Raw genomic sequence first — 24,438 nt, forward strand, 5'->3', positions numbered from 1 at the left:
TCATACTTCCAGAATTCTTGCTTATATTACATTAAGCAGTTAATCTTTGCAATTTGTACTGAATCCTACTGAGAAATGGTAGATTCATAGTGAAAAATCCCCATCCCGAGTATAGAACTGCCAGAACACAGGCTGCTAAGGTGAACTGAAGTCCAGGGCTGCAAATCTTGGAGGCTCAGCAGAGAGGATAAGCCGTGACTGCTTGCACACAGCCAGCTGTCCCCAGGCTGGTGTCAGTTCTGCTTTCAGCATCACCACCCAGGGAGCAACAGGCGACTTGGAAACTCTGAGTCAGGTTAGACTCCCAGCTAAGTGATGTGCACCTGCTTCATGCCCTAAGTGGTGTGTGCATTATAGATGTGAAGTTGAAAAGACAGAATTAGACTGGAGTGAATTTTATAATGAGCAATTTCAGCCTCTCATTGATCAAATAGTAGTTGAGGCTGGAAGGGACCTCTGGAGGCAAGTACTTAATGGAGGGTTAATTTGCACAAGGATGTTTGTTTTCTATACAGCCCAATCGTCCCTGATGGCTCAATGGTTAAACAGACGCTTTTGTTTTTCAAAGGCAAATATTTTTTCTGTGCACTTCACACTCTAACTCGGCCTCTAAGCTCAGCCCCGACTACCAAAGCATTTCCAAGGGTTCTCTTATTTTTCACCTAGCAGCTCTGCTGCTGGCCCTGGATCCATGCTGGGATGCGGTAGAGGAGCCGTGGCCATGGCCTGGCCAGTGGTCATCCCGCAGCTTTAGGAGCCCTAAGGTGTATGGTTTGGAGGAAGGACAGTGCTTGTGTGCTCAGGACCTCTCTGTGGAGAGGTGAAGCAGCTGCAGCTGCAGAGAGGGGTGCTCAGCATCACATGAAAAACTCAGAAAGCCTCTCCGAATCCAGCAGGTTTAGCTACTCCCAGTCTAGTCCAACCCACAGTATAACTGGGTAATCCTTGCATTTTATGCCCTTTCATCCTGTTATTTTAAAGTCATTAGCCATGATATATAAAAGTCCTTCTCTTAAATATGAAATTACTAGCTCTATTATAGCAGAAACTTACAGAAAATCGAGACTTGTAGGGCTGACTGAACTTGAGCTATTAAAATGATGACAGGCTTATTGATGATGGACCATTATGTTCTTGCACTAAAGAAACAGACATTCCAGCGAGCCTTGCTTGCTAAGAACATCAGTTAAAGATCTTTGTATTTAATTACACAATTTATTTTGACTGTTGCTTTAAACTCTAGAAATGGGATATCTGTAAATGAATTAGCAGCTTTCCATGTGACAAATCTATTTACACTGTCTTCATATCAAGTTTGAGGGTTCTTCTTACGCTCTGTAGTGCAATCGTGGTGAAAACCACTCAGGGAAATTACTCAGGAGATCTGATTTGATGGGAAGCACCATTTGTGCAGAATCACCCACAGCCATCAGTGAGCCTACAGTGTGTGACTGCAGCCAAATGGCCAGCTCCATCCCACAAGCAGCTGCACTCTAAGACATTAAAAACTGCATTTTTTTTGTCCCAATCACCACTTTCATAACATTATGCATGTGCAAAAAACTGCAGCCAAGTGAAAAGCTTCCGAAAGAGACACAAGAGTGTGTTCACTTGGAAACTTTGATCTGGAGCTCAGCCCTATATGGAATAGAAAGCCTGTGCTGCACAGATCCTGGGAACTAGGTGGACGTAGGTTTTAACACAACAGATGGGTGTAAAGTCAACCCAAACAGGACACAGACCAGAAAAGCCACTATTCTCCAGACTAGAGGCTGAATTATGGGACAAGGAAGCATTCTGAGTGGTATGTGCCCAAGCAACAGGTTTCATGTGAAAAGAAGCATGCACTTAGCATGTGGAAGTACTGCACAGGGGTGGCAGAGCAGAAAGCAGCTTGGGGCTGCTGCAGTTATTCCCAAGGAGGTTTACATTGGAACAGCCGAGTGCATTTAGAGGGCAGCTTGCATTGGGCCTTACTGATTATTCTGATTATTTTACACCATCAGGCAGAATCTTAAAAGCCTTTCCCATTTACCACCTACTGTTCCTCCTGTTAGCAAATCTTGCAGTACTTCCTGTCACTCGACCTGGAACGCTCTCACTCAATATGCTTATTTCCATAATTATAAAATACCAGTTCCCTTTTAAAAATGTTTTCCCTAAAACAAACTCATTAAGGCCACCAAGACTCAATTTAAGCAGCGCTGTAGCATCCCTGCACAACGAATGTGGAGAAGCTGGCCTACTTGCTCTCGTTCTTCCAGAGACTTTCTTCCCTTTTCCCAGCCCTTCCCAGCTGGGTTTTCCTCAGCCTTGGAGGTGAGGCAGCTCCAAAGATTTCAGCTGGATCTCAGTTCCATAGATCCTCACTCAACCCAAGGGAAGAGTCAGTTTCAAAGCCTTGCAGGCAGCTGGAAGCTTCACCCAGATGCACAGAGATGGTCAAGCCAAGAACGTGCCTGCAGTCCCACAGCCAGAGGAGGTGGGACCACTTCTGCTGCCAAGCCCAGACCAGACAGATGTGCAGATTCCCCTCCAGACAAACAGCTCATTAGCCAGTGAGTACAGCTCTGAAGCTCGTGCTGATGATTTCCATGAACAAGCATTAATATAGCTTTGAAATGCTATAGATGATGCTACAAAATGCACAGTACAGATCCCCATGCTGCTGCCGAAATTAAAGGCTGCCTCATCCTCTGGAACATGATTGCTTCAGGAATTGTCAGTTGACTTCATTTTCATCTTGCTTATACTGCTCCTTACTAAGTTTTCATATATGTATGCACACACATATACACACATATATATACAGGTTTATATCCAAACACATAGATGTACACCCACACAAACCTCCCAAATAGCCTAAACTCCTTACAAAAGACACTGGGAACTTTATTTTTCTGCCCACACAGCCCACAAGTAGCTGATGAAAAGAAGAGAGAACTGTTCCCTATTCCCTGCAGCACCTCACTGCTCTGAATCAGTCCCACTGCCCCTCCTCTCAAAAGGCCGATTTCAGCTCCCACTGGTAAGCAAAAACCATCCAAATCCAATGCCTACACATTAACTGAGCCCAGAACCCACATTTGAGCAGGCCAGGGCCACACAGCCCTCTCAGCACCCAGCACTGCTGTGCATGCACTCCACATGGGACAGATGTAGGAAGGACCAGGAAAGCTGAGTTTCACCTCCCACGAGGATTTAACACCCAGCACCTTAGAATGCTTTACAGAATATTGGCTAAAGTCTTGTCCAGAGAGCATCTTCTCAGAGCTGGGATTTCCATTTCAGAACAAGCAGTCCCTCATCCAGCACATCCCATTCCAAGCCCACCCCCCCTGCATGGCCTCAGCAGCAGCAGCAGCAGATGCACCAGGAGCTGCAGGTGCAGAAACTCAAGAGGGGGCAAATGAATCACTGCACCTCCTGCACTCATCATAGGCTTAAGAACTGAACACCAAAATGCAGACTGGGCTATTGAAAATTCAGTAGAAAACTAGAATTAGTGGTTTGCAGGTTGTGGATAACCATTGGAACAGTAATGAAAGGATGGGCCTGGCAGCTGTTATTTGTTCCTTAGTGCCAGCTGTGCTGTGAGAGAAGCACACTCTGCCTCCTCCCAGCTTAACAGCTAGAGAGTGCAAAAAAATAATAATCAGAGGAGACAACCACACAGCAGGAGCCCTCAGAGCAAGATGCAAATCCCTATCCTTGCATACTGCAAAGGTAATGGCACGATGTATGCAGATTAGTGCTTGTGAGCCTCAGAATAAATGGATTTTCAGAAGGGATTTAACTAATGAGGAAGTGAGACTCTTCTGGCAAAAGAGTTAATGCCTAAAAAGCAATCCTAAAGCACTAAATTCCTTTTATTTCCTTCTGTATTAAGCTCTTGGTGTTCTGGTGCCTGCAGTAACAGCAGAGGTGGATCCCATCCTGCATGCAGCTGGGGACACCTCGCATTTCTCATTGTAGAATTGGTCTTTTTTGCCTCAGTCCTCACTGCGTACAGTAAGGATGGTTTACCTGCACAGCACAACACACAAGACCAGGAGCTTCCCCCAGTCCACAGCCCTGAGGCCATCTCTACCACTTCCACAGCAGCACTGAATGGACTACTGGGGGCTTACCAAGCTTTTCCTGTAACTCTGTCCTGGTTTCACCTGGGACAGAACTGATTTGCACCACAGTGTCTGGAATGATGCTATATTTTGGCTGTAGGAGAAAAACACTTTTGATATCACAGCAGTGTTTCAGTTGTTGCTGAGCAATGCTGCTCAGAGCAAAGAACATTTGAGCTTCTCATCCTGCCCTGCCAGCAAGGGGCTGGGGGGCACATGGAGCTGGGAGGGGACAGAACCAGGGCAGGTGACCCAAACTGGCTGAAGGGACCTTCCACACCATAGGGCATCTTATGAAAAAAACAATAAAACTGAGGGGAGTTGGCTGGGGGGCAGCAGCTGCTTGGGGACAGGCTGGGCATCAGTTGGCAGGGGGTGAGCAACTGTGCTGAGCATCACTTGTTTTGTATATATATATATATATATGTATATATATATATAATCATTACTATCATTTCTTTCTTCATTTTCTCAGTAAGTGGTTTTTATCTCAGTTTTTTTTCCCTTGATTATCACCCCCAGGCTCCCCAGGGCTCACATCTACTTTATGTAAAAACTTTTACAAGCTCACTTGTGAAGCTGAGAAACTGTGGTTCAAAATGGCTCTGTCGAGACATTTTAGATCTTTCTAAAATAAATCAACGTTGTGCTACTGAAACGTGGTCAGTTCATGCCCTGAAGCACCAGCTATCCAGCATCCCAACCTCCCATTTGGTCCCACTGTGTCCTGAAGGCCATTACCAGGAGAGGAATTCTCCTCCTTCTGACAAGAAAGGGACAAACATGAGGAGAACACGTATTTTCCAGAAGACATTGGATGTATGGATATTCATCAATCACTAATGAATAACATGAGGGAAAGACCTTCTAGTAGCACAGGCACAGAGCACGGAGCATCCAACACTCAAGAAGGTGACTACATAACAATTTTTCTCAAGATAAAGTAAACACCATTTGTGACCACATGCAGAGCATCAGCTTGCAGCCTGAAGGAGGGCTGGTAGGAAAATCAATCAATCAAGCCCTGAATCTCATATCTGGGATGCGGGGAGGCTTCTTCAATCCTCTCTGTAACTCTCTGTTAGAGGCTGTTAGGGCTGTGAAAATGTGGGTTTAGTATGTCCTAACCAAAATCAGCCAACACTGTCCCCCTCCCCACTCCAACCTAAGAATTTGCACCAACTTGCTTACTCCCTAGAGCATGACCTAGAGCTATGAGCAACCCGTATGAAACTGCTGTGAAGCCAGACTGAAAATATTAAAAAAGAATGAAAACCTGTGTGTCTAAATTATTTACCAAAATCTCTCTGTTGCACTAAGCTGTGGCACCCAGAGGACAAGAGAAGCAAAGACCGTGAGAGCAAGGCTGCTCTGTGTGCCTGCTGCACGTGGCCTGCACTGATGGATGGCTCTGAATCCCCACTGAGTGCACAGTAATTATGGGAAGGCAGCGTGCACCCGCATTAATTGTGGCAGCCAGCAGAGCCAGAGTGATTCACTGCTGTTTGTGGAACTCTCATCGCCGGCAGAAAAGGAAAGCCTTGAGCCACACACGATATAAGGCTCTTTATATACGCTGTTGCTTTCAGATACATACATAAACAAAGTCACTGTAAGGGTAAATGTCATCCATAGCTCTGCTCTTGACGTGAGCAAACCTATTTCATGAAGACATGCATGTTAATACTGAGCGTGTCTCAGCATCCAAACAGGGCTCTTAACTGTTTCAGAGAAGGTGGAAGAGATGGGTCTATATTAAAAATATTTACTGTATGCAGTAACACAGAGGTCTCCTGCAGTCTAGCAGTTGTGTGACACACGTTTGGTCCTGCTGTAGGAAGAAAAGAACGTTGGTCATTAAAAAATCCACCCTGTGTTTCTAGGTAAGCAGCTCAGATGAAATCAAACGAGCGTGGGAAATGTGAAAGCAATAAGAGAAAAGCAGGATACGCCATTCTCGATCTGCAGATTCAAGTTTTAAATTGTCTTTTGATTGATGATTCTTCTTTTTGTGTCTTTTTCTCACAACCAAGTGATTAAAAGCTGGGGAGGGGGGGTTCTGCAGGCAGATGCTGACATGATTCACTGCTGGAAGCAGCGTGGCTGCTGAGCACCGTGCCGCAGCACAGCGCCCACAGCAGGATGAGCAGCATGGCTCTCAGCATCCTGCATCCCCTCCCAGCACATGCTCAGCTGTGTCACAAGTGCAGCTCAACTCCAATTTTAGGCAGAAGACTTAATTTCCAACACTTTCTACCAGTCTCACCTGCTATAGATCTCCCCAAGCCCTCATGCATGAATGTACCCGTGCTGGAAGAACCTTAAAAGAACAGTGAAGCAGCTGCTGAAGTTGTACTTGCAAGTAAGATTTGTGCAGAAGGAACTGAGGCCCTTGTGATTTCTATTCATGGCATGTCTTAGAAGAAGTCAAATTAAAACCCTGATCATTAAGGAGCTCCCGTAATCACATGCATCACTCTGTGTTAGCTGCACAGAGCAGCATGACTCACTGGCTAGCAGAGGCAGATCTGTTCAAAAAACAGGAAAAATTCTATCCAAAGAGAATTTCCCGAGATGTAGACTTACTTTAGAGAAAGCACTAATTCCAAACAAATCACTTCTATCATTCGTGCTGCCAACACAAGAGCTTCCTTCTAAGTCAAGATCTTTTCACTGTGTACTCCTCTGGATTTCCTTCCTGGCTCCCTCACAGTGCATCAATTCAGGATTCACAAGAACCACATACATCTGCCTTTATTTTTCCCAGAGTATGTGTTTTACGTGTTGATGAGTTCAGCAGTAGATACACTGACCACAGTAACCTTAAAACAAATATTAAAATACCATTCCTCCAGGCACCTGTCCCCTGCACGGCCGCTTTACCCTGTGACAGGATCTGTCCCTCGAGGGAGCAAACCCACACACTGACAGAACCAGCACACGTTTGAACAGGATTTGTAAGGTCTTTTTAGGTCAGAAAAGAGAAATGGAAAAGCAGAAATGACTGCAGCGTGCACCAAGGGGTCGGGCTGTCTCACAGAGTTCAGTTCATGAAGATGGCAGTGCTAAAATGGGGAGGTTTTGCTCTAGGAAGAGCAGGCAGCTGGAGTGGCAATTTAATGCAGGTGGTGGCAGGTCACAGCCCTGCTGGAGAGCAGCTCACCACTGCAAGGCCTGCTGCATTCAGAAAGAGCTCCATTTCCTTACAGACCTGGTGCAAATTGGAGCATTTAGCTCAAGACTAAAATTGGTAAAGTGGTGAGGCTGGAAAAGGTGACGCTTCTAACCTTAGGACAGCTTAGACTGAGGTACAATATAGTCACCTCAGATGTCTCATTCGAAAGGTTTTTTCTAACACTGGTGATTTTTAATGTAGCTGCAAGCTGAGACATCTGCCACAAGAATTTCCATTCTGCTCTCACTTCCCCTAGGGCCATAATGAAGAAAAGAGACTTCCAGTGCTCTGCAGAACCACTGCTTTTTTCTCCTTAACAGCATGCGAGAGTGCAGCAGAGCACGGGGGGGATGCAGCCCATCTATCTCAAAGGACAGGACAGGGGAGAGCGCTGCAGAACAAGGAAGCCAAAATTAAAGCCTTGGGTTATTGCACACAACCAGAAGACAGAGGGCACATACTTCTGAGCAATTTGCTCTGACAAACAGTGCTGAATAGAGCTGTGCAATAGCTGGGTGTTCAGAGTGGGACCAGCCATGCATTGCACAGCAATGGGCACAGTGCTGGAGCTGTGCTGTCAGCTACCACTGCTCATCCCCTTGTGTGACATCCTCATGGAACAGACACAAACAGCAGAAAGGTGTAAAAAGTTTCCTCTTTTATAAACAGAAATACTGTATTTTACACTGCTATTTGCTCAAGCTCCGTTATTTCACATAAAGGCAGTGTGCTTCCCATGGCTGAGAAGCTTCATTGGCATGACAAACTCTTGATTAATATTTGTGAGACCAGTAATAAATGCTTCAACTACAATTATTATTATTATTATTATTATTATTATTAAGATTACTTTCTGCTGTTGAATTTTGGGTGGAAGTCTTTGTTTAAGACTAAGCTTTAAAAAAAAAAAAAAAACAAAAAAAAACAACCAAGAACAAAATAGAAGAAATCTCCAAAATCTTTACAGTCTTGGGGATGGCATGTCAAGACTTGTAATTTTATATTGCACATTCTGCTTCCAAAGGCTACATCTGAGCTAACACTCCCTCCTGGTGACACTTGGTATCAGCTTGCTTTTCAAAAATGCTCACACTCAGTAAGCATCCAAAAGATGTGCAGCCTCCCTGGAGGGGCTGGCACAGAACCTGGCCTTGCACTGGAAGAATGGCAGCCCAGCAAAGCCAAGCAGCTCCCTGCCGACTGCCCCAGCAAGGAGGATTTTCTCCATTTTCTGCCTCCCCATTGGGCTTTCACAAACTCGGGGGTTAAATTTAGCCCTCCCATAGCTCACTGTGGGGCTGCACGATTGATCGCAGTGCAGTCACAGAATCACAGAATCACAGAATGGCCAGGGTTGGAAGGGACCTCAAGGATCATGAATCTCCAACCCCCCTGCCACATGCAGGGCCACCAACCATCCCTCCTAATGCTAGACCAGGCTGCCCAGGGCCCCATCCAATCTGGCCTTGAACACCTCCAGGGATGGGGCATCCACAGCCTCTCTGGGCAGCCTGTTCCAGTACCTCACCACTCTCTCTGTAAAGAATTTCCCCCTGACGTCCAACCTAAACCTCCCTTCCCTCAACTTAAAACCATTTCCCCTTGTCCTGCTGTCACTCACCCTTTCAAAGAGTTGATTCCCCTCCTGTTTGTAGGCTCCCTTTAGGTACTGAAAGGCTGCAATGAGGTCACCCCGCAGCCTTCTTTTCTCCAGGCTGAACAAGCCCAGCTCCCTCAGCCTGTCCTCATAGGGGAGGTGCTCCAGTCCCCTGATCATCTTTGTGGCCCTCCTCTGGACCCTCTCCAACAGCTCCCTGTCTTTCTTGTACTGGGGGCTCCAGACTTGGACGCAGTTCTCCAGATGGGGCCTCACAAGAGCAGAGTAGAGGGGAACAATCACCTCCCTGTCCCTGCTGGACATTATTTTTCCAGTCTGCTTTGGTGAAGATGTTCCCTGAACTGTTGTGCAGACCAGCTGCACGTGCTCTCACGCTATGTTAACACAGAAATACTTGGTCAAGCTTTAAACCAGAATTCAGTGTGAGAAACAGCAGACAGCAGCCTCAGGGCTCTCTGTGCCTTCCCAAAGGCCATGCTGCCTGTGCCTGTGCTGGCAGGGACCAGATGGACCGTGCTGGTGCTGGCTGCCTTCCCCAGCATGGGGGAGCAACTGCAGGCTGAGCTGCAGTCAGTTCTCAGGGACACTGGAACAGGACAAATCCCAGAAAACAACAATACCTGTGTGAATTCCAGTGCTTAGCATTAGGTGGGCAAGGAATTCCAGCCAGCTAGCAGGCAGGTGGCTCAATGCAAGGGCTAGCTGCCAAAGCACCAGAACTTTACCTATGCCCATGATGATTCAAGGGAGCATCAATTCTGAAATTGCTGTACTGTTTATGAATGAGAAGTGCCACCTCAGGAAGAAGCCCTGCAGCTCCCACAAGGATACTTTATGGCAAGGACCTCACAAGCATCTTTTTACAGTGCTTTTTCTCATGGCTCATTCAAACTTACTCTTATCTATGTTAATTTGGTCTCTTCCAGTCTAATTGTAACTCTCTGTGTAAGTCTCATTAAGATCTTACCTTTGTGGGATATTTATAGTCTCAGTGTCCCCATTTTGCTGGTAGCGAATACAAAAACTGGAGCTCTGAAGACCAAATGGTGAGAAACACAGAGGTTTGGAATACAGACAAGAGAATATAACACTGCAAATATTTGACTGCTGAGAGCTGCTAGAGACACACAGCACCAGGGAGCTGATGGAATCCAAGTGACCGAAGGGTTTTGCAGAGGAAAGAATGCACAAGGGAGAATTATCGTGGAGAGAAAAAGGCCAAACTGAAGTGTGAAAGGTTTCCAAGGCAGAAGCTCAGATTCCAGGCTTTGAAAAATTCTTTGTAATTACTGTGACACTGATGAAGTAATGTAATAATTGGTTGCTAAACCAATACAGAAGAGTTGTTACCCACAGGAGTGTTAGTCACAGGTTGAGCAGCCTGAACAGCGTTTGCAAGAATACGCATGAATTTCAGTCCTGCACAAATGAATATCCAGCCTTCACACTGAAAACTGTTTTATATTCACGTCTCCGCAGATGCAGCCTGAGATCTCACAGACCCACGCACTGAGCACAGATATCACCAAAGTAATTATGTAGATGACCCAACACTGAAGCGAACAGCCCAAAGAAAACACTCAGAATCTCTCTCCTGTGGATGCTCAATAGCAACCAACCTACTTCACTGGAATCAGAACTGATTCACAAAAAAAAAAACACGAAGGCCAAAAATAAGTGGCTAAATTTGAAATGAATAATTGAAGCAGCTCCATTTCACCATAATCATCTGGCATGTAACAGTGTTCTTTTTCACCACGAGTCCTTTGCCTTCTCATTTCATTTAAATCCAGATCTGACAGGTGTGCATGGGAAGATAGAAGCTTCAACATATTTCCCTTTCTTTTCTTTAGTGAAAAACAGACTGAAATGAAAAATATGCAGATAGCACAAAGGAAACAAAATTTCTGGCACCAGCCAGAAACCACTCCAGCCTTCTAACAGCCAGCATCATTGGCTCAGAAAACATATGCAGCCCCTCTACTGCCTTTAAAACAGATAGATAGGTTATAATATACACCAGAAAGTATAGGCAAATTGTCTAAACATAAACACGTTCTCTTAGTACAGTCCAATGAGCAGCAGTAAAAATTTAAGTTTATTAGGGTTAACTGAAGAGTAAAGACTCCAGAGCAGCATGAAACAGTAAAATTAAACTTCTCTATTACCAGAACATTACAGAAAAGGCTTTCCCTATAGAGAAAGGAGGAAAAAGTGTGACCAGGAGCAGGGGACCACGTGGCAGTGGTCAGACAGAGACACGTGCAGGGGTGAACAGGTTACAAATATTACTAAGGAAACAGAAATAGTTCTGCTGAAGGAAGCTGTGCTTTGAGTCGCTTTTCCTGAAGGTGCAAAATAACCAGTTAACAGTAGCAGAGGTGGCAAGATTTGTAAGAAAATGTAATGTCATTTGTTAGATTAAATGAAATCAGGCTAAAATAGTAAAGGGAACTGATGTGTTGGAACATCCAGATTTTGTCTCATTTGACTGGCTTTATAAAACACAGAACTCCCCAAATCTTGTGCAGAGGCGCTTCAGCCGGGCTGTTGGCAGTGTTACCTTCTCAGAGGAGCCCTCTCAGCATCACAGAATCACAGAATCACAGAATGGCCAGGGTTGGAAGGGACCCCAAGGATCATGAATCTCCAACCCCCCTGCCACATACAGGGCCACCAACCTCCTCATTTAATGCTAGACCAGGCTGCCCAGGGCCCCATCCAACCTGGCCTTGAACACCTCCAGGGACGGGGCAACACTTCCAGGGACGGGGCATCCTCTGGGACAATTCTGAGATTTTCCCTGCTGTTTCCCAAAATGACAGCATTCCCCAGCCCTCCTCTATTACACAGAAACCCATCCCCTTCTCCCACTAGTCTATAGCCAGCTCGCTTCCCAGAACTCTTTTGCCTCATCTACTCAGTTGTGTCCCATCTGATGCCCACATGCCCTTCCCTTGAAGGCCTGTCCAGGATCACAGAACCCAAAGCCCTGATCATGACACCATCCATGCAGTCAATCATTCACCTGACTCGATCTCCTCCTTCTTCCTGGGTCCCAGCAGCCAACCGTGGGGACATAGGAGAAAACTGCTTGCACTCCTGAGACCTCCAATGTCCTTCCAAGGGATGTAAAGTCTCTTTTAATGCTAGGTAGTTTCCTTGTCACAGCCTCCAGAGACCCAACTTGAATGAGTGGGTAGCAGCCACCCTGCTTTATCAGACCCAGAACCCTCTTCCTGATGTCTCTAACATGCACCCTCCACAGACAGCAGACCTCTGTCACCCAGATCATCCAGGTTCCTTTCAATATCATTCCCTGCAACTGGAAGGATAGAGGAAAACACTGCCTGTGCTCCTCAACTTCTTACCTCATCAAGACGATGCAGCCCACAGCGAGATTAGCGGAGCGTCCCCACAGACATGTTCAGGGCCTATCAATGTTAACGCCGTCTTTTCTCCACAGAAGTCTTTTGATAAACTTCTCCATGAATATTCCAGGCATGATTGCTATTACGGCCACATTTCCCCACTCAATTGCTCAGTTTCGTTTCGTGATGAACAAGGAACTGTCTAGGGATTTCTGGCAGCTTAGTGCTGTTCTAACCCACAGCTCTTGTAATTAGCTCCAAATGCTGTTTTCATGAAGCTGTATTGATGTATCCTAGAGTCCCCAGTTGTTTTCTGTATTTTGCCCATCATTTTGATTCCAGAGAACATTAATATATAAATGGCATTAAAATTGCAACAAGTGGCTGCCTGGATGTTACATCTTAGACAAGGGAAGATGTATTTAAATGTTCTGTGCCTGAGGGTGCTCCGATTTCATACCCCATGGAATACAGTTGTAGTTTTCTGCTCACTAACACTGGCTTTGCTCTACTGGTCTTATAGGGAGGGTGGCTTCAGATGGTGGAGCTCATGGCATGAACAGCCATCACACCTTGCACAGGTCAGCTTCTCCTGAGAGACTGCTGGTGGGCACGGCACTATGTTTGCAGTTTTGCACTTCTCAGTTCCAAACCTATGGCCCAATGCCTCCCTGATAGGTGGATAACACCAGATCAAACAAACCATCATTTAAAGGTGACTCTGGGACAAAAGCCCCCACAGTGAGCCAGGTGCCAGAGGAAGCTGTTGGCAGTATGAATGACACCTGACCATCATCATCATCACTCACGTTCATCTAGCGGGTTCCTCAGTCTAGCAACCCTAGCAGGACAACCATATATTCTTTCTATAAATGTATACATTCATGTAAGCATACATTCATCTGTATCTTTCTATGTCATCTATATCTGTATCTATATCTATATATCTATATCTATATCATCTATATATATATGTAGGTATCTTTTGGACCACATTAGCCCAAAAAACGATTTTGCCCACAAGAGAGACCCTATGATTAATGAATTCTCACTTCAGTGTTTGCCTTAATTGCTACTCTATTTGGTGACACCAGGCAGGAGCTGTGCTCTGCTTCTGCATGTCCAGGTGGGAAAAACACTGCAAGCTGTGGGCAGCGGGAGATTCATGCCCAACCCTTGGTCCCCAGAGACACACCTGGCAGTGTCCTGGCTGTGTACCAGGATATGTCCCTGCCTGGTCCTTTTGCCTGACACTGGTCCCTTTGCAAGAGAATAGTCACAAAAGTGGAGAGAGAAAATCTTGCTATAGGCAAAGTGCCTTAATCCAGTCCTGACTGTGGTCTCCTGCTGTAAAATCACATACAGTGATTATTTCAGGATTAACCATGGTGAGTTTCACGAGTGCAGCCCTGAGCTTTCTTACTACCCAACACTGTCCCACTTCACTGCAGGGGAGTTGGAACAGATGGCCTTCAGAGGTCCCTTCCAACTCTAAGGATTCTATGATTCTATGACTGGAAAGGCCATACAGTCCCAAAGAGATCAGAAAGCAGGAGGTTACCAACAGCAGTGTGGTTACACAGCCACCATAGACTTTCTTGATGATTCAGTCCACTGTGGCAGGAAAGAAGAAAAGCAACACATCAGTTAATGACTAATTTCCAGTTTAATTTTGGTTATCCTTTCAGAAAGGTGAGTTATAAACCTGAATGACTGGATACACTTGGTAACATGCAGGGGATGCTGAGGGCTCTCCTTGCTGTTCTGTAGTTGCCTGGAGTCACTGGAAAGTTGTTAGGCCACTTTAATTTGTAAGCTATTGATAAGCATTTAATGTTAATGAAATGTTGCTGCTGAGTAATTTTGGCAGATGAAACTCAGCTAGCTTCTTCTGCATCTCATCTATTAAGTGCTATATGTTTGCTCTTCTTTTCTTTACACTCTGAGAAGTCAGATCCGGATAAAAAAACTTCTGCATCTCACTTAAAATTATTTAGGAAGTTATGCAAATTTCTCTTTAAATTGCCTTTGTGTTTCACATAAAGCCCTGCCTGGGGGTATACATCCCCAGCAGGATGGAAATGCAAGCTGTAGGCTGCTCCTGGTGCCTGTGTGTGCCTAACATCCACACTGAAGGAGGCAAAGGCAGTGAACAGGGAGAGATCTTCCACAACCCCACAGGTAGGGAAGGTTTTGACAACACCGATGGATTAGTGGGACCCCAATTCTGTTGTCCTCTCCACACTGAATTTAGAGCATGTGCATCTGCCCTGCATCATGACCAACATTCCAGCTGGCCACTGATTTCCATTACACACAATAACAAAACTGCAGAGGCCACCAGAAGGCACAGACAAGCTCAAAGGAGGGAAGTCTAAAACACAGTGTGCCCAGTGGTCCAGAGGGCTGAGCCCTGTGCCCCAGGGGCCAGAAGCAGGCTGCAGTCCTGATAGCTCCCAGCATGCTGGGCTGGAGGAGGAGACTGTGATTTTACTGTTCTTCATGTTGAAGGGATGTGCACAAGGCTGAGAAGACACACAGAAATCAAAGCTGTTCCTCTCCTCAGATTTCTATTATATTCATCTAAATGCAAATATCGGAGTTACCACCTTTTCTGTTTGGCTTGCCTGTGCAATGAAAGCAAGGCTTTCTGCAAGTTCTTGTTTGTGCTCTGGTTGCTGTGCGTCTGAATGGCAGTTAACAAGTTATAAGGTTGCAAGGAAAGAAGGTAACAGCTATTTATTCTTTGCAGGAAAAATAAACAGAGACCATTAGGGTGAAAAAAAAAGAAAAAAAGAAAAAAAAGAAAGAAAATAAAGAGAGAGGAGGTACTGCCTTTGCATCCTTCTCAAATTTATTCCCTAATGGATTTCAGCAAACATTTGGTACCAGTTTGTCAATACTTTACATTTACGGTTGGCTGATAAATTATGAGGCTTACCCAATGCCTGGCAACTTTCAATTAACACTCAGAAGTTTGATTTACTTCATATGCCTTAATTTGATTGTTGATGAGAAGCTGGCATTGTGTGCTCATCTGGGGCTGCATGGAAAGCAGTGTGGCAGCAGGTGAGGGAGGGGACTGACCCCTCTGCTCTGCTGCTTGACCCCCAGGGCAGTGCTGTGATCAGCTTTGGGCCCCCAGCACAAGAAAGATGTGGAACTGCTGGAGCAAGTCTAGAGGAGGCCATGAGGATGCTCAGAGGTTAAAGCAGTCTTATGATGACAGGCTGAGGAAGCTGGGCTTGGGCAGCCTGGAGAAGAGAAGGCTCCAGGACAGACCTCTTTGTGGCCCTCCAGTACCTAGGGAGGCCTAAAGGAAAGCTGGGGAGGGATTCTTTACAAGGGTTTATAATGAATCACAGAATCACCAAGGTTGGAAAAGATCTCCAAGATCATCCAGTTCAACCATCCATCTATCACCGTATCTCCCCACTGAACTATGTCCATTGGTACAACATTAAACGTTTCTTGAACACCTCCAGGGATGGTGATTCTACCACCACCTCCCTGGGCAGCCCTTTCCAGCACTTTACCACTCTTCCTGAGAAGAAATTTTTTCTAACATTCAACCTGAAACTCCCCTGGCACAACTTGAGGCACAACTTGAGGCTGAATGAACAATATTGTTCATTCAGCTCTTGCAACAGCACACACAGGGATGGATGCTTCAGCAACATATTTGTATTCATTCAGATTGTCACAACTGAATTCTGCTTATGAGACAGCCTGAGGTACATGATTGATGGTCCCATCCTTTAAAACATGATGAACCTTGTGAAATAAATCAATTGAAGCTACTATAGCAGAGAAAACAAGCATGGGTATTCTTAAAACAGGCTGCATGCTGTCATTTTATTATTTAATGTATCACAACTGGAAAAGCAATTTTGAAAAGTCTCTGTGATGAGCACTACCTGGTAATAGCTACTCTATTTCCCAAACAAACTTCAAAGTAGCATCCACAGAATTAACTACAGGCAGTAAGTAAAAGAACAGTAGATACGAGAGGACATATATCATGCAAATATAAATACGGGGCCTAAATCACACAGACACTCCACTACATTATGGAGTAAATCTTTGTAATAAAGCTACTTATGAAGCATAGATGGGGTTGGGAGCAGTCTGCTGGTAGCACCACCTGGCTCTGCCCTGGACAACCTCCTCCACTCCCTGTTTTAAGTTGAAGCTTTGAAGAATTGGAAAAAAAAAAATGTATCAGCTTTATAATATTTATTTTTTAATTTTTTGGAAATTGAGCCACAGCAACTCAGCTGTTTTTGCAGTTAAAACTATAATAAGTCACTTGCTTTTTCTTTTACTGAAATATTCGGGCCATCACTTTGCTCGGCCACCCAGCCTGGTCCTTGCTCTCCATTGGCACCCTGATGCATGGCTGCCTACTAATGATGCCTCAACAGGATTTAAGCCAAGACATCAAGTTAATTGTTTATAGGAAGCTTTCATCCTGGCACCACTGGCTTTTGGGTGCTTAATGTGGCCCCACTTGTGTGCTGCTGATGGGGAGGACTTGGCTCTGGGCAGCCTGGTCTAGTGGTTGGTGACCCTGCCTGTGACAGGAGGGTTGAAACTAGATGATCTTTGGGGTCCTTTTCAACCCAGGCCATTCTGTGATTCTGTGACTTGTCTGCAGGTGATGGAATCACAGAATCACAGAATGACCTGGGTTGGAGGGGACCTCAAGGATCATGTAGTTCCAACCCCCCTTCCTAGCAGGGCCACCAAACATACACCTTTACTAGATCAGGTTGCCCAGAGCCTCGTCCAACCTGGTCTTGAACACCTCCAAGGACGGGGCATCCACAACATCCCTGGGCAGCCTGTTCCAGGACCTAACCACCCTCCTAGTAAAAAACTTCCCCCTAACATCCAACCTAAATCTTCCCTCTTTTAACTTAAAACCATTTCCCCGTGTCCTGCTATTATCAGCCCTTATGAAGAGTTTACTCCCCTCCTGGGAGTAAGTTCCCTTCAGATATTGAAAGGCTGCAATGAGGTCGCCCCGCAACCTTCTCTTCTCCAGGCTGAACAAACCCAACTCCCTCAGCCTGTCAATTTGAAACCAGTGTCCCTGCTGGAAGACCCATAGCGTAAGCAGGAACATCAATCACGCTTTTTATGTAGCTATTACAGCTAAAGTGGAGGCCACAATACTAAAGGAGAGCACTTTCTCAATAAAACCAAGGATAAGCAAGGGCTGAAGCATTGCTGAGTCAGCTATTCAGAGCACAAACCTTAAACTGTGTCCAGTTGGAACCGAGCACCGATTGCAAAGCCACTCAGTGCCAACGTCCCATTGGTCTCCTTGCCCCCCTCAGCCTCCAGAAAGGACTGCCTGGGGACACCACTGTGACTGCACTCTGAGTACTCACACTTGCCGTATTTACAGCTCCGATTAAACAGAAACTAAAAGGTTTTGCCATGGAACTGATTATTGCTGTTTTGAAGGCTGGGCAGGTAGCGGAGTCTTGAGTCAACAACAGCTCTCATGTATATTCCTATTTCCCTCTTGATCTCCAGCTAATGTTTAAACATTGTTAGCTATAAAATGAAGGAAAAAGAGAAAGGTATTTCCCTGAATGTCATTATCAAGTAATTTACTTTTCTGCTATGAAGTGATCGTATTGACTTTTCTTTTGTACCGCAAGAGAAGAAGGATAGAAGAAAAAAGAGTATCAAATGTTTTCAAAACCACAAAATATTATGTTGAAACTATGCACAGAGTTAGAAAATTACAAATCTCTATCAAGAGGTTGTCACAGCTAAGAAAGCATTAAATGGGAAATAAAAGATCTACGGGTACATAAGTATGTATGTAGAATTAAAATTAGTGAGAACTGTTGTCCTTTGCCTCGTGCATGCAGAAAGAAGTAATTAGATCTTACAGAACCTGTGTTGGCTGGATATAACGTTTCCTCTATTCCTTAGCTGTAGCTTTCAGACTAGCTCAGAAGATAAGAAGAGTGATTTAGCATCACTTTCAGGCAGGAGAGAAAGAGACTGTCGGTGTGATCTCAACATGTCAGCAGTGTGCCTGTATCACCACTCCTCTTGAGACATGGAGGAAGCACATGTTATGCATTGGGGTCATTCTGATTGCAAATGTGTTTTCTTCTAATCTGTTTCAGTCTATTTTCTGTTAGATGCCAAGTCTCAGAATACCACTGGGTTCAATGAATGTTCAAAGAAACCTGGAGGTGGCAAGAGTGGGTATTGCAGACAGTGTCATAACCTGGAAAACACTCCATCTGGACTCCCTACACCAAGCTGTGTTTCTCTGTACAAACATCAGAGTCTATGAGCTCAGCATAGCCACGGAGCCATGGTGGATGGGAGCAGCCAGGTGCAAACCCTTGACCCCTGGACCATGTTGCTGCCCTACAGAAGTTACCAGAAGGATTCAGTAAGGCCTTCGGTCCCTGAGAGGGACTGCAATCCAAAAGAGAAATATTTCCTGGTCTTGGTGACTTGTTACCCCCACCACTGACTGCACAGCAGATGAATTCCAAAGCAAAACCCACTCATTCTGCATGGGGAAGGGATGGTCAAATATCATCTCACAGTGATGCTGGCTCAAAAAAAAAAAAAAAAAAAAAGAAAAAAAGAAAAAAAAAAGCCATTAACATTAAATTAGCTGCTCCGGGATAATTTCCCAGATGAATCTCTGAAATGGTCTCTTGCTCTTTTTCCCTGCACTGGACCTGAGGAGCTGCAGTTTAGGATTTTCTCTGTGTTGAGGCATTGTCTGCAGCAGAAGCTGGTGAGGGGTGATGCAGCCAGCAGGTGTGGGATGGCTGTGCTGTCAGGTCCCACTGACAGGGCACGTCCTTTTGTGCCACACAGAAAGGAGTTAGGAAAGTCAGGTCTTAGCATCCACAGAAAGCCATGGAAGTAATGAGAGTGAAGAAATGCTGTGATTCTAGCTCAGCATCGTGCAAGAGGAACGGGGCTAATTCTCATCTGCAGGGTGATGCTGAGCACTGCTGGTTTGATGCTGTGCTTGAAATTCCAGCAGCTGCTCCAGGAAGCAGAGATACAGGCACAACCCCTCTGCTCTAGGTGCACGTGATTCTTTGCTTTCTTGTTTGCAGTTAATGAGGCTCCTACCAAGTTTATATATATTTTTTGAACCCTCTCTTTTTCTGTGGACTGAAAAAAAAAAAAAAAAAAAAGCCAGACCAATACTTTGTGACAGAAAGCAATAAAAGCTGCAACAATATTATTGATAAATAAGGACATCTTTGTCAAAGAAATATTTGTGCTTTGCATTATCTAAGGGGACTTAAGGCAGGGAGCAGGGACAATGTTACACCAGGTAAAAAAGGACTGATCTGATTTTCTTTTTTTCCCAATGCATGAACAGTAGTGTGGTTTCCATGCAAACATTGTGGATGGACCAAACACATAAAGTCAGAGAGGAACAACTCTGAGCACAGGCAGCAGAGCCAGGGCCCAGTTCTGTGCTGTTTCCTTGCAAGCAGACTACAAGCAGGACACAGCCCCATTCCTCCAGCCTTGGCACAGCCCTTTGCCAGCAGTGCAGCACGAGCACTGCAGCACAACACTGGGCAGCCCAGAGCAGAATTTGAGTCTGTGACCACCTCTCACAACCCTGTACACCTGCAGGGCACCAAGTGCTGTGCTGCAAGGTGCAGAGCTGTGCCACTCCATCCCAGAGTATTGGCAGTGCCATCTGGCAGCAGCTCGTGCCTCCCTGATTCTCTGCAGTTATAAATGGATCAGAGACCTGTCAGGCTGCCAAGTGAACCATCATTATCATTCACAATATCATTTAGCACATACTCCACATGGCAGTCAATTGCTTGCGTTATAATCACCTCGTAAAACTGTGACTCCATAGATATAATATCCCTGCGAGACAGTCTTTACCTGTTACATTAAACTTACAGATATTTAAAATGTCAGATGATCTTTCATCTGAATCACACTGCTGTCTAACACAGTCAGTCAGCCAGCTCTGGAAGCAGGTTCTTGGTTCTCAAGAAGGAGGCAGGAGGAAGATGCTTTCCCACATTTATACACGGATGTCTGATTTGTTTTCAGATGGGAGAAACCAGTCTTGCTGTGTGCAACCGTGAGTCCTTCTATTATTACACTGCTACCTCTGAGAGACCTTCTGAAGACCAAGCAGCCTGCTGAGCTGTGAGGCCTTCTCTTCTATGTTGTCTTCACTTCTGGCACCGACAATCTTCATTTTAAGGTGAGATCATTCTAAAAAGGGATAAATTGTTGGCATTTTTGTTTTTAGTGTTTCTTACTGTTAGCGTTTAGAGCATCAGAACTAGCACAGTTACAGAGCAGAAGAGCCTGGTTCATCATCTATACCAGCATCCAGAGAAGACAAAGCTGCTGCTGGCACAGTAATGCCACAAGCTGTGCTGCCAGCAGGCACTGGTGTGGGCACAACTACTCTCACAGCCCGTGGGCACAGTGCAGCCCCTGCAGGATGGTCCCACTGCCCTTGGCACTGGCTCCCATTCCAAGTTACTCACCGTGCTCTGATGGGGTCACTATTTACAGATTAGCTCCTCTCACCAAACCTACACAGAAGCTGCAAACTTTGCTTGTCCACTTTCGGAGCTTTTATCACACCAGTGACCAAGCTCAGTGTGACAGCTGTAAATCTAAGCCTGAAGAAGGTCAGTGCCACAATGCAGAATGAGCTTCTGGCACTCAGTGTCACAAGGTGCCAGTACCACTTCGCTGTGCTGATGCAGAGAAGATACTCAAGGAGCAAGGCACAGTGGCTCAGCAGCAGTGCTCATACTGATGAGTTCCACTCTCGCCCCTGAGCAGCACTGTGAGCAGCAGGTGATGCGTGGGACCTCACAAAGCCTGGCACCCAGCTCTTGCCAATTTCTCTTCCCAATGCCCACAGATGCTTAATCAAGTTAAACAACTCAGCAAGGTGTATCCAAATCACTTCACAAGGATTTCTGTGCATCTTACATCACGAAAAACATTTTACATTGGCTATAATATGGCTGTGACAATACAGCATTATAAATCTAGCCAAGGAGAAGTATTTCCACAAGGAGTCTCAGTCAGAGAGATGGAAGCTGCAATTTCACAGCACTTACAGAAAGAAATAGAATTACTTACATTTTGCACAACATCAGTGGGAAATTCCAGTCATGGACCATAGAATTCCTACAGCTCAGCTATGGTCTCAGCTTCAGTTCTACACTGAGCACAGCACCTCAGAGAAACAGGAGCTAACAGATAGATATACTCTTACTCATCATAAGTCTGTAAGTATTAACACTGCTGAAGTCCCTGGTAGAGTCTTTGTTTAAATCACTGTTTAAGGGGGAAACATTTCTCCCAGGGCACAGAAACTGGAGGCAGCACTCCAGCCACATTCTGGTAGAAGTGTTTTCTTTGTCTCCTGCATCGTTAAGCAAGGGAAATCAGTGTTTAACTGCTTTTAATAATTTCTGTATTGGCCATTGTGAACTTAAATAATTAGCATCTAGTGCTATTCTGGCTGGTAAGCTCTATCTTCAAAATAGTGATAGGACTAGAGGGAATGGCCTCAAGTTGCACCAGGGGAGGATATTAGGAAGAATTTCTTCTTGGAAAGAGTGTAATACATTGGCACAGGTTGTCCAGGGAGGTGGTGGAGTCATCATCCCTGGAGGTGTTTAAAGGAAGGGCAGATGAAGCACTTAGAGACATTTTAGTATTTAGTATGGCAGTGTTGGTGGTGGGTGGATGGTTGGACTGGATGATCACAGAGGTCTTTTCCAACTTTAATGATTCTGTGGTGATGCTGACAAATGAAGTGCAGGGGTTATCCCAGCACAGAGCAAGGCTCCATGCACAAGGCTGCCTGTGCCCAGCTGCTGGAGATGCCTCGAGCTGCTCAGCCTCCCACTGGGACAGCCTGGCCCCTCACTCATGGCATCAAGATGCAAAGATTATTTTCCCAGCAACAACTCATCCAGAGAAATGAAATACCCACCCGAAGCCTCTTTAGGCTTTGTGCTGAAGAGCAGCCTGCACACCTCTGTAAGTGGTTGATGCCTTTTGTACCCTCTTATCCTTGATAAGCTCAGTTTTGACAGTGCCAAGCACAACAGTATATCACATCCTTGAGCCATCTCCATATGCTCAAGAATGCAAATCACATCCATAAATAACTGAGTTTATCCAGGAAGCCTTCATAAAAACAGAGGAGAGTCTGACCCTGCCAGGTTACTTCTTGCAGATGGTTCCACTAACCTGAAGCACTGCTTCTTGTCTTGTTATTAACCACTAAAACATTTAAACTCACTTTAGATCTTCAACGTTTAGCCTAAGCCTCTGAATGTACAAGAGAGGATACAAGCCCCAGACACTGCAGATGAAGCAGAGGGTGCCATGCCCAAATCTCCATCTGCTGAGATGTGAGGACATCCTCCATCCGTTGGCATGAGTCCCTCTTCAGCTAATTGTCATTCCCCACCCCAGTATGCATTGGATCCTTAAATCTAAGTGTTGCCCACCTTGTCTCAGTAAAGGCATGACCTGCAGCACGCTGTGGATCCCCGAGGACCTCAATCCCTGCATCCTGTGCTCTTGGCACTGCTTCAGAGACCACTAAAGCAGGCCAAGATGCTCCTTCCCTAAAATGAAATCCGACACAAATAGCTAGCTGGGTCTTTGTCAGCAGCTCCTCGCTTCCTCCTGCCCAGGGGCAAAGCCATAAATAAGGTTGGTGCTCTCAGGAAATGTGACAGTTATTATTCAGTTACTGAATTATAGGCTCATTCTTGAAAAGGAATAACAGGGGAAGGGAAGGGAAGGGAAGGGAAGGGAAGGGAAGGGAAGGGAAGGGAAGGGAAGGGAAGGGAAGGGAAGGGAAGGGAAGGGAAGGGAAGGGAAGGGAAGGGAAGGGAAGGGAAGGGAAGGGAAGGGAAGGGAAGGGAAGGGAAGGGAAGGGAAGGGAAGGGAAGGGAAGGGAAGGGAAGGGAAGGGAAGGGAAGGGAAGGGAAGGATCTTGCTTTACAAGAGCTGTAATACCTCAGAGAAATATTAAATCTGTGACAGGAAACATTGGTGAGCACTTTGTACTTTGGCAACTTTCTCTCCTTTCGGCGTTACTGCTTTCAGAGTTTAGAAGTGTTAGTGATGCACAGAACACGTGAAGCAGGCGCATTAAAAATGCATTTCACTGTCACACTGCATCTCCACAATGTGCAGGAGGTGTGGGATATGGGGACTGGCAGGAGGGCTGCACCTGTGTGCTCTGCCTTATGTCCAATTAAAACCCAAGCTCATGGCTTCTACAGCATCTTCTGTATAGATCAAGCTGTTTGGAGAGAAATGGTCCATGCTAAAACTCTTATTATCCATAGAAGGATATCATCCAGCATAATGAAATGGATAGAAAAATTCCTTATGCACAGAAAATGATCGTTGCTTTAGATCAGGGAATAGCAACAGATCTAAAGCTGAAGATATTGTTAGCTGTGATCATTACAGAGAGACAGTCTAATAAGGCACTACAGACAATAATGACGAGGCACAAACTCTTCAACTAAACAGGCTAATTTAAACAAAACAGCTTGACAGAGAAATTAGGAAATTAGAGGTGTAGGTAAGAGATGAGGAGCACTGTCCTACCGCCGCACGCTAATTACCATCTTGGAACTGCACTGAATTAAATGACAACAAACAACACTTTTTTCCCCCATTAAAAGACAGTACTCTTTGAAAATCAGAGGCTTTCCAATAATTAGCTAGGATGTGTTTCTCTTGTTATGCAGTTTTCTCCCTCCCCATTCATTTTGCAGTTTTCTTGTAGGTCTTCCCTTTTGGGCATCCTTTTTTATCTTTTATAATTGCTTTTGGAAACAGCCGAGCCTGATGCACGATCTGCAGCTTCCTCCTTGCAAGCGCAAAGATAGGAGTGTGCATTGACACACCAACAGAAAAGGGGAAAAAAAAGAAAGAAGAATCACACCAATTTCCCAAAAGGCAGGCAGGCGGGAAGCACTGCCTTCTGCCCCAGGTCTTACTGTGATCAGGGCCCTGTGACCCAGTGAGCCCCAAGCTGAGCCCAGGGCATGCACTCAAGCAGGTGACCAGTGAAGACTGCAGGCTGTGCATCCTTGCTGCCCTGCA

The 24,438-nt window shown here is 45.4% G+C and overlaps 1 protein-coding gene and 1 long non-coding RNA gene across 4 annotated transcripts in view; both read right to left on the bottom strand.

The window, feature by feature from the left end:
• KCNIP1 (potassium voltage-gated channel interacting protein 1) overlaps nucleotides 1-24,438 on the bottom strand; it is a 299,615-nt gene that overhangs the window by 120,184 nt on the left and 154,993 nt on the right. The gene's annotated exons all lie outside the window — the stretch shown is intronic.
• LOC149915880 (uncharacterized) lies at nucleotides 19,614-23,460 on the bottom strand. Its single transcript, XR_016471319.1, has 3 exons — nucleotides 23,335-23,460; nucleotides 22,818-22,998; nucleotides 19,614-20,541 (listed from the first exon to the last, which is right to left on the bottom strand). It is a non-coding gene; the product is annotated as an uncharacterized LOC149915880 (long non-coding RNA).

This window comes from Phasianus colchicus, chromosome 15 (assembly GCF_987193195.1).
Source record: "Phasianus colchicus chromosome 15, bPhaCol1.hap1.1, whole genome shotgun sequence".
NCBI classification, from domain to species: Eukaryota; Metazoa; Chordata; class Aves; order Galliformes; family Phasianidae; genus Phasianus; species Phasianus colchicus.